This window comes from Euphorbia lathyris, chromosome 1 (assembly GCF_963576675.1).
Source record: "Euphorbia lathyris chromosome 1, ddEupLath1.1, whole genome shotgun sequence".
Taxonomy (NCBI): domain Eukaryota; kingdom Viridiplantae; phylum Streptophyta; class Magnoliopsida; order Malpighiales; family Euphorbiaceae; genus Euphorbia; species Euphorbia lathyris.
In genome coordinates this window covers 82347946-82358007 of record NC_088910.1, presented here as the reverse complement: position 1 = coordinate 82358007, position 10062 = coordinate 82347946, and the positions used below count along the sequence as shown (strand labels likewise).

Below are 10062 nucleotides of genomic sequence, written 5' to 3'. Positions count from 1 at the left end.
GATTTTACATCGATTACCGTTAACTTTAAAACGAGTACCGTTGGTTTCCTCAAGTTCCAAAGAACCATAGTCGAATGTTTTGACGACTAAATACGGTCCGGCCCATCTGGACTTAAGTTTACCTGCTTGTTGTAAATCGAAGTTAAGTTCCTTAATAGCCCAATATTCTTTGTTGTACCTCAAATGGTTTGGTAATTCTTTAAGTTCTAATTTAGGTGGAACTATTACTGAAGGCGGAACTGGTCCATCTTCTCGAATCAAAGGCTCTGGGTCCTTATCTTCTAATTCTTCACCCATTATAGGTTCTATTATTTCTTCTCTTTGAACAATGTCATTAACACATTCTTCAATTAAATCAAGCTTCATACAAGCGAAATCCTCCATAGGATATTTCATCGCTTGATTCATATCGAACTCGATCTTATCGTCACCTATTCGTAAAACTACTTTTCCTTCCGACACATCAACTAGAGCACGTCCCGTGTTCATGGATGGTCTACCAAAGATTAGCGGACAATTAGCATCATAAGCAAAATCTAAGAGAACAAAATCAGTAGGAAAAATAAATTTGTCAACTTTTACCAAAACATCTTCAATTATACCATATGGTCTTTTAGTGGATTGATCTGCTAATTGCAAAACCATATTGGTACGCTTGATGTCTTCTTCTAATCCTAATTTTTCAAAAATAGACAATGGCATCAAGTTTATACTAGCTCCTAAATCACAAAGACAACTTGGGAATTCCATATTTCCCAAAGTACACGGAATGGTAAAGCATCCGGGATCTTTGAGTTTAGTAGGTAATTTGCTTAATACTATCGAACTACATTCTTCAGAAAGTGAAATGGATGAAATTCCTTCCCAACTAATCTTTTTTGAAATTAAATCTTTCAAGAATTTTCCATAATTAGGAATTTGCGTAATTGCATCCATGAATGTTAAATTTATATGCAAATTTTTAAGTTTGTCCAAAAATGATAAAAGTTGTTTATCATGGTCCTTATTTCGGACCCTGTGTGGAAAAGGTGGCTTTGGTACAAAAGGTTTTGGATTAGAGTCAATTGGTGTATCTTTTTGTTTTAATGTATCTTTTTTGGATTTTGGTGAATCATTTCCAGGTAAAGTTGAATTTCCGGGCATTTCCGGACCTAAGTAGTTTTCCCCGAACGAAGAGTGATAGCCTTAACATGCTCTTTCGGATTTTCTTCCGTTTGGCTGGGAAGACTTCCCTCTTTGCGGGATGGAATTGATTTAGCAAGTTGTCCAATTTGAACCTCCAAATTATGGATGCTAGATGATTGGTTTTTGATAAGCTGATCGAATTTATTTTCGATCCGTTTAAAACCATCGTCTTGATTACTTACCTTTCCATTCATAGCATCTATAAATTTGTCGATTTTTGAAGATAAAGTGCTAATCGTATCTCTTGTTTGATTTTGATAATTATTTATACGATATTGATTAGCATTTGCATTATTATTATTATTACCATCTTTCCAGTTAAAGTTAGGATGATTTCTCCATCCAGGATTATAAGTATTAGAATAAGGATTAGTAGTTTGGTTTTGTCCTTGGACAAAATTTACCTGTTCTATCTCATTCATACCTTCGTAGTCAATGTCTCTCTGGATCGGATCATTAGGATCACATGGTGCCATAAATTTATCAATTTTGTGCGATAAGGCAGAAAATTGGGCTTGTAACATTGCTACAGGATCAAGATTCATTATACCTTTAACCGATGATGTACATGAGGATGATGGTTTCGCCGTTGGTATATGTCCACGCTCTGCGGGCCACATACTGCTGTTGATTGCCATTTCCTCCAAAAGTTCTCTTGCTTGGGCGGATGTCTTTTTCATAAATAACCCTCCAGACATAGCATCTAATGAACCTCTAGTCGTAGGATTTAATCCATTATAGAATGTCTGCATTAAAAGTGCATCTGGCAATTGGTGGTGTGGGCATAAACGTTGAAGTTCTTTAAAACGTTCCCAAGCTTCATAAAGAGTTTCATTATCATTTTGTGTGAAAGATGTCAACTCTTTGATGACTCTTGCGGTTTTTGCTAAGGGAAAATATTTTTGTAAAAATGCTTGGGCTAATTGGTCCCAAGTTTCAAATGTTGCAGCAGGCATAGAAGTTAACCAAATTTTTGCCTTATCCTTCAAAGTGAAAGGAAAGAGGCGAAGTTTGATTGCTTCGGCTGTTACATCAGTAATTTTAAAAGTGTCACAAATTTCTAAGAAATTTGTCAAATGTGCATTAGGGTTTTCGTTAGGCAATCCGTAAAACGTTACGTTGTTTTGCAACATATTAAGCAAAGCAGGCTTAATTTCAAATTGATTTGCGTTTATACGGGGTCTAACTACACTATTAGTTACACCGGCCATTCCTGGCCTAGCGTAATCCATAAGTGTCGATGGATCGGCCATAATTTCTGGCTGGTCTACTTTTGTTTTTAAGGGTGTTTTGTCTTTGTTTTTGTTATTTTTCTTATTTTTCTTAAGTGTTCTTTCAATTTCTGGATCAAAAGGATCTGGTGGCGTGCCCGAATTTCGTGAACTGCGCATCAACTTGAAATTGTAACACGAGCCAAACTACCTTCAAAACAAAATTGAAAGCAAATATGTTATGAAACTGAAAATAAATAAAATATAAAAGTTGTATAAAAAATAATGTATAAACCTAGATTCGAAAATAAAATGCGAAAAATAAAAATTTTGTCAAAAATTTTGGCGTATCCCCGGCAACGGCGCCAAAAACTTGTTGAGCGATTTCCGCAAGTGCACGGTTTCGCTTGTAGTAATAAAAATATCGATCCCACAGAGATACGTTTTTTTAACGAAAAACTTATTTTTGAATCTTTAATTTCGAACTTGTTAGATTTATAAAAATGTAAATAAAAAGTGAAAATTGGATTAATTGAATTTAGGAAATTTATTTGATTGAATTTGAAAACTTTGAGTATTTGAAAATGTTGGAATAAGATTATATATTTAGAATAAATCGATTGTTAGAAAGATCTTCTGATTTTAAGGATGAATTTTACAAAACAGGAACACTTAGAACTTATTAGAAAAATGAATGAATTTGTTCATTTGCATTAAGCAAAGAAAACAACTTAAACTTTGTATTATTATGATGACGAAATAAATGACGGAACCTCTAATTAATTGGCTTTGAACGCGACAAAACCCTTTCGGGATAGTTGCCCTTACTCAAATTAACACTCTTTCGAGATGATAATTTGCCTAAGTGTTCAACAAAGTTTCCTTGTAATGATTTTGAATTCAAGTGCATATTAATGAAAACACCAGCCTCACTTATATTGGATTGGTTACCATAAGTGCTGCATAACGATTTGTCGAATAGAACAGACTTTATTAGATGAAATGTAAATTGATACAAGTTTACAGAGAATAAGGAGCATCGAGTTCTTCGAGGGCGTGCAAGTGAAGGGCTTGATCGGTTCCGCTTCCTTGGGTTTCCTAGGAGGTTGTCAGGCTCGGGGGCGAACACTTTACTCAATCTTCTCGCTGTAACTTCGTAATAGGGATTCGGTCGGCCACTACCATGATGCAAACTAAAACTGGAACAATGTCTAAACGCTACTGAGTTGTAATTAAACTATAAACAATATGTGTACCTCATCTTGTTTTGTACAGAATCTAATTTCTAACTCTCGAAATGTTTTTACTTAGAACTTCGACATAAGTTCTACGCTCTGATTTCTATATCTATATTATAGCATTTCATTACACTTTTTCTCAACATCAACTCTTTATTTATAGATGTTGAAGGGTTGTGTTTGAAGTGATGTATCCGTTGGTTAAGAGTCGTGTCCGTTGTGAAAGGACGTCTTTATCCACTTGAACGAACGCGTTTCTTGGATTTTCAGCATGTGTTAAATGCTCTTGGTGAATTTCTGCACTTACCGAGGATAGTAATCCGCGGCCGTGAATGACGTAGCACTGAGCTGAGCGACGGACGAATGGGAGAATTGGTTGTACCGCGCGTGTGGCGGCCGCGGGTCTGGGATCCTCTGTCGCGGCCCGGCAGGTTTCCTTTGTTCTTCGCTTTCGTTCGTGTCTTCGACTTGGTGCTTTCGATTTACGTCGTCTTTGACTCCTTTTGAAGGGTTTTTCTTCTGTTTTAGATCCTTTTTCGTTCCTATTTGGATTTTACCAAATATTCAAGTACCTTGCAAGAAAGAAAGATATTCGAAAGTAAAAGTAATCTAAACAGATATAAATAACACAAATTCGTAATAAAAATGATGTAAATGTTAATGATATTTTAGGTATATTTTGGGCTTAACATACACCAAAGTGTGAAAATGGGTAAAGGTTGTACACCACGTATGTAATTTACCCCTTAAATTAAGGTTATTTAGTTAATCTTCAAATTTCACCAATCTGGTGGAACTGAAATTGGGATTATTTTCATGGATTTTAACTTTCATTTAACCTTAGAAAAACTAACTTCCTATTAAACTTATTTTCAAACAAGATTCGCTAAATAACCTCATTTTATTTAACTTCCTATAATCTTTTTAACCTCAAAACAAGTAGGGAATCTTCTAGAGTTCTTTTACTCCGATCAGATTTCTCCTCTAGTTTTAATGGGCGAATTTCGACTTTCCAATGACTGACCGGTCATCACAAAGGGGTTTGCGACCACCCAGGGGTTTTACCTTAATTATTCTATAAATTAATAAAATATTCATTTATCGATAATTTAATAACTCCGTATAAGATAATAATCTTTGAGTCTCAAGGATATTCATTTATAGAGGTTTTACTGTATGTGTAATTTGATAATCGAATAAGTATTTCTCAATTTATTGATAAATGTAATATTTAAATTAATAGTGATAATTAAACAAGGAAGGATCATTAGCGCTTAAGTATAGATGATTGAAATTGAAATATTAAAATAATTAATGGAGCGTTCATATAACGTAATCGATTAACGAAATAATATATTCAATAGACAAATCTAGATTAGCGATTAAAAATAAAAATAAAATGTGATAAAAATTAGTTTAGATTAATGAAAATGAAGTAATCTACAAATTTAATTTGCAACGACATAATAGAAATCAATTAAAGTAGAACCTAATTAAGTTGAATCTGACTTTAGAACTAATAAATTGATTAGCTAAATCTAATTCACTAATAAAGGGTGTTAATAATATACATGAAAATGAGAATAATAGCTAAACTATAGTAGGTAAAGGCTATGCTTACTTTGTTTTTTACAAAGTAAGCTTTACTTTGTGTGTTTTCATCATTGGATTAATTTTCTACTCCATCATCCAATAGTGAAAACACACCAAGTAATGGTACTTTGTTAAAAATAAAGTAACCATTACTTTTTTTTTAAGAAAAAAATAGAAAGTGTTGATCAAATTAATCATCCATGAAATAGAATTGGGCCTTTTTTTAAGGTAGTGAATTCGGCCAAGAGGTGTAAAGCCCAAAGCCCAAAGCAAAAGAAATATCATATATATAAGAGGAAATTACATATTAAATCACTTCTCATTTTTAATTTACAATTTCATAAGTTTTTTTTTTTACTTTTATCATTTTCTGTTTTTGTTAGGACTTTTATCAAACCTTCCTCTTTTATTTCTACTTTTGTCATTCACCAGTTATTTATAAAAAAAAAAACAGTTGCACGGTTTGAATGATTAAAATAATTTTTTTCACCTAATTTGACATTTTAAAAATATCTTTTTAAATAGTGGAAAATGGTAAATAGTTTTCAATTTCTTAACTAAAATGTAACTAACCCTATATACAGTAAAACCTCTATAAATTAATACTCGATAAATTAATAAACTCTTTAAAATAATAATTTCTTCTGGTCCCGACTTGGGCCAGTTCAAAAAATGATCAATTTTAATAAATTAATAAGATAATAATTTTTTGGAACAACCCTTTATAAATACCTTGTATTATTACCTCTATAAATTAATAATTTCTCAAATATATATGCGAAATATATATAGATATATACTCAGGATAATTTAGCAAAATATGAATTTATAGTATTTTGTTTTTTGTGACTGGTTTCAAAAGTACCGAATAATCCTCAGCTTCATCCTCAATCGAATATTGCATAACACTCGACACACTTTCTTTTAAACTTTGGACTTGTAAGCATTCATTGTTTTCACCTGGATAATCCAATATTTGATTGGCATCCATTAGATTGTGGTAACCAAGCTGACCAATCATTCCCTCATGATGTCCTTTTTAGTTGCTTCCTCTAAATTCGTTGTGATAGATTCCCATGTACGAATTTTGCAATGTTTGAAACAATTTGCTATTGTCTCTTGTTTGATATCTATTTTCCAAAATGAGACTGCAAGATTTATCGCATCTAACACATTAGTAATTCAATGAACTTCCATATAAATTTATATAGTATTTCATTAACTTTGATACATTGAATATTTTTAACATAAATACAATGAACTTCTAAGTTCAATTATCTTATATGATGCACATTTAGGGCCTGTTTGGTTCAGCTGCAGTTAGCTGTTTACAGTTAGCTAGTAGCTGTTTGCTGTTAACTAATTGGTAATTAGTGTTTGGTAAATTTATAAAAAGCTGTTGCTGTTAATATATAAAAAGACGAATATGCCCATTATTTATAAAAAATAATAATAATATAAATATTGATAAAAATAATCTAAACAATGGATAGTCAAATTAACAATTATATAAATGTTGGTATCATTATTTTTTCAATACTAATATAGATATATAAATAGAATTTTAACACATGTTTTATTTCAAAAATTATTTATTCATCAACAAATTATAAGCAATTTGATCTCTCAATTCATTCATCTGAGTTTCTATAGGATCCTCATGATTTTCATCTGTATCGATATCATTTGAATTATTCAACGAGTCATATGGCACAAAATCGGGATCTTGGCCAAAATGCATAAATACCGGATCAACTACTGTTGTTCTTCGAATATAATTATGTAGTGCCATTGATGCAATCACAATATCTCTTTGTATATAAAACGAATACGAAGGCATCAGTCGTAAAATTTTCCATCTAGCTTTCTAAACTCCAAAAGTCCGTTCAATGCAACTTCTAAGAGACGAGTGCCAACGGTTGAAAGTCTCTTTATACCCTCTTGGTTGACCACCACGTTGAAAATCAGGCAAATGGTATCTTGTTCCTTTATATGGTGCAAGATATCCTTCAATTTGTGGATATCCAGGTTAGTATATTGTACATACAAAATTTATCTATTAATAAACAAAAGTATTATTTATTATTTTTATATAGTTAAAATACTAATAGATAAAAAAATATTTGATTATACCTGAAGGAGGCTTAGGAAAATTTACGTCTTTTTTGTAGATAGCGTACTGAAATAGTCGTCCATCATGAGCAGTGCCTTCCCAACCAGCCAATACAAAAGTGAATAACATGTCAAAGCTACAGGAAGCCATAATATTTTGTGTAGGCACACCTTTTCTACCAATAAATCGAATTATGTCTTTCTCTTTCACACAAGCTAGTACATGAGTTCCATCAATTGATCCAATACAATCCTATTTAAATTTCATTATAGGCAAATTATAATATTAAAAACATGATGATAAGAAATATATATTAAAAAAATATGAAATTACCTTTTTTTTGAATGAAGGTTGGGACGCGAAGGCAGGCCGAACATCCCAGCTAGGCTGGCACCCCCGGCACTACCAACAACCCGTATATTATTATTAAAAAAAGAAAATTACAGAGGGGGAGAGAAAAGAAAAAATAAAAGAATGAAAAGTAAAAGCGAAAGAAGAGAAAATTACAGTACACGAATGTGACCTACATTGCGGAGATCGTCAGACACAAAACCCTGACAAAAGTGAGGAGCCGAGTGCCACCATTGAGACGAGGGAACAGATTTACCGTGATTGGCCAGCCGATCCGCTGCTTGATTTCCTTCTCTAAATATGTGAGTAGCGCGCCAGTTCATTTCCGCAAGACGGTCTAAGCAGGATTTCCACTCTCTTCGGATTCTCCAAGGAACATCGGCGCTTCTATTGCTTAGAAGATGCACGGCATATGTCGAATCCGACTCAACCCAAATATACCTCCAACCTCTTTCCCAGGCAGAGTTGACAGCAAACACAATCGCCTTGAGTTCAGCGAAATGAGCAGGAGTGTTTTGCAGAGGAAGGGCAAAGCAACCAACCACAAATCCTCTTGAATTTCTGAAGATGCCTCCCGCACCTGCGCTGCCCACCGCACTCGCTGCACCGTCAGTGTTTACCTTGATCCAATGAGCCGGGGGTGCTAGCCATCGAACTGTAATGAAATCTGGCTCCGGGGGCGGTCGCACGGCAGGCGTAACAGCAGCGCAACCTTCCCTGATATATAAAAGGAACCTGTGCTTGATATTTTGGATTGAAGGGAGGTCAGAATCGAAAATAGCTCGGTTACGGATGAACCATATGTACCAAACACATGTGATTACTACGAATGTCCATCTTTTCCTCCTTCCTCGACTTAAACGCAACAATCTCAACGCTTTGAAAAAATCAGCAAAGGACATATTGTAACAGCAGAATCGTCTTATACTGAACTCATTGAAAACCATATCCCACAGAGCCTTGGTCACGTCGCAGCTGATGAATAAATGAGAAACCGATTCTTCTCCATTTTTACACATCTCACATCTCTGAGCCAGATGAAAGCCTCGGGTCTGCAGCAAGTTTTGAAGCGGTAATTTACCGTGTAACAATTTCCAGCACGTGGCAGCTCGTCTGGGAGGCGTGAACGAGTTCCACAGAAATTACCTTGAAATATGGCATATATCTCTCATCATTGAGAATTTCAGAGGGTGTTGTTGAAAATGTTGGATCTTTAGGCTTTATTAAATCTATTGAGAATTGTATCATTTTTTTAATACTTCATGAAAAGTCCTGCTAACCGTCTCACCAGAGTGTTGAAAGCGTTCTTGAACAACCCGATTTGAAGCTCCATGAGCGAGAATGTATAAAAATATACAAACTTTTTCCAAAATTGACATTCTACTTGATTGAACTAATCCATACTTTTCTTTAAGATCATGACAGAGATTTATCAATGTCCTTTTGTCTATTCTAAACATATTAATACATCTTTTTTCGTTCCCTCTCATTATTTCAAACAACCATATAATCCCTGTTTGAAGTGAATCCATACATGGTTCTTTTATAATATATCTCAAATAATGTTGAGTTAAAAATTCAACATTATACATCGTTATTCTCCAAATATCATCATCCTCGTCATCATCATCAATAATGATCTTATGCCCAACATCCATCTATGAAGATAAAATAAAAATAATTTTCAGAAAAATATTTTTTAAGATAAATCCAAAATAATTCCATCAAATTAAATAATGTTTATATAAATCCAAATTAAATGAAAATACCAAAAAAATTATAAAAGTACTTATGCACCTAAAAAATCAAATATAAAAGATAATATAAAATGAGTCTCCTAAACAGTTGGTTTCCACGCGCCCTGCGCATATAAATCGCAATATAACTGAATAAATTGAAGCTTTTCATCCGCATCCTCAAGTGCATTGTATATTTCCCTCATTGATTTTTGAGCAAACAAAACTGTGCAAAAAAACACGAAGTTTTGTACCATTAACTATTTGTGGTATAGTCAACACATCTTTCATAACCTCTCCAATAGAACAACCAGGCCGATCTCCAAGCATCTCACGTAAGGCAACAGTTTTATCCTTAATACAATCGTTCGTTCTTTCATTCATTTCTCTAAAAACATCAGTAATTTGTGTAGTACTCGATATCTTTTTCCCCTATTATCTTTCTTTTTATTTGCAGAAGTATTTATAACATTTTCTGGTCTTTTTCGTTTTCTCGAATGTTGCTGACTATCAGCATTTGTAGTGGATGAATCTCCTAAAATAGAATTTTGATTTATCATCATTTCTATACTATCTTCAAAATCTTCTTCATCTAAATCATTCTCATGTACTAAATGAATCACATTATCATAAAT

The 10062-nt window shown here is 33.4% G+C and overlaps 1 non-coding gene across 1 annotated transcript; it reads left to right on the top strand.

Annotated features, from left to right (window-relative positions):
- Positions 1-1953: 1953 nt before the first annotated feature.
- LOC136215997 (small nucleolar RNA R71) lies at positions 1954-2060 on the top strand. Its single transcript, XR_010682996.1, has one exon. It is a non-coding gene; the product is annotated as a small nucleolar RNA R71 (small nucleolar RNA).
- Positions 2061-10062: the final 8002 nt, after the last annotated feature.